Below are 1,500 nucleotides of genomic sequence, written 5' to 3'. Positions count from 1 at the left end.
GAGGGCATTGGGGAAGTACTGTAACGTAGGTAGTATCAGTCTTCTGGTGCACTGTTACTCTGGCTCATGAATGAGGGGCATGATTTCTACGAAATATGACTTGCAATATGAGTGAAATAGTTTTCCTTCCAAAAACTGGTTGTGTATGTTAAAAACAACTGAATTGTGTGGGCGTACCCCAACAACAGAATTGTGTGGGCGTACCCCAACAACAGAATTGTGTGGGCGTACCCCAACAACAGAATTGTGTGGGCGTACCCCAACAACAGAATTGTGTGGGCGTAAGATGGTAATTAAAAATATTCACGCAAGTAGACCACTAATTGGCCAACTCATCCTCCTGTAGACCACTGATTGGTGAGCTCATTCTCCTCAGGAGTATGACATCATAGGGAGATATTCAGTTAACACTTACTTTAAACACCTAAAACATCAGCGCTAAAGAGTCTGCTTTAAAGGGCTCTGAAAACATCTTGTGATCTGAAAACCTCTATGCTTTCCGTACATCTACCATATTATGTAATTGTCTCCTTTCTGTGCATTTTAAATTAATTTATCTTTAATCAAGTTCAGTTCCATTCCATTGACTCCAGTCCAGCTGTTATTATGAGCCGTCCTCCCCTCAGCAGCCTCCACGGGTATACAGGATGTGTGGCATTGCAATGTCATGCTGGGGTTTCCTTAGTTTTTTTAAAATAAATACTCAACAGTTTTCCAACACCATCGGACAAACATTCATGGGAACTTCTTTTTGTCCATCGGTTAACTGTTAAAGTAACCGTCCAGTGTTTCCAGATTTCTACGAAATATGACTTGCAATATGAGTGAAATAGTTTTCCTTCCAAAAACTGGTTATTAAGTATGTTAAAAACAACTGAATTGTGTGGGCGTACCCCAACAACAGAATTGTGTGGGCGTACCCCAACAACAGAATTGTGTGGGCGTACCCCAACAACAGAATTGTGTGGGCGTACCCCAACAACAGAATTGTGTGGGCGTACCCCAACAACAGAATTGTGTGGGCGTACCCCAACAACAGAATTGTGTGGGCGTACCCCAACAACTGAATTGTGTGGGCGTACCCCAACAACAGAATTGTGTGGGCGTAAGATGGTAATTAAAAATATTCACGCAAGTAGACCACTGATTGGCCAACTCATCCTCCTGTAGACCACTGATTGGTGAGCTCATTCTCCTCAGGAGTATGACATCATAGGGAGATATTCAGTTAACACTTACTTTAAACACCTAAAACATCAGCACTAAAGAGTCTGCTTTAAAGGGCTCTGAAAACATCTTGTGATCTGAAAACCTCTATGCTTTCCGTACATCTACCATATTATGTAATTGTCTCCTTTCTGTGCATTTTAAATTAATTTATCTTTAATCAAGTTCAGTAGTATCTTGAACTCCTTGGATATTTTTCGGAGTTCCGAATGTTTTTTCTTTTTGACGGGCATTGCATATCAACATCTGTTTTCTCGACTCTCATCGTTGCTG

Source organism: Oncorhynchus mykiss, chromosome 30, assembly GCF_057628025.1.
Source record: "Oncorhynchus mykiss isolate SJ-2025 chromosome 30, ASM5762802v1, whole genome shotgun sequence".
NCBI classification, from domain to species: Eukaryota; Metazoa; Chordata; class Actinopteri; order Salmoniformes; family Salmonidae; genus Oncorhynchus; species Oncorhynchus mykiss.
This window is presented reverse-complemented; position numbering follows the sequence as displayed.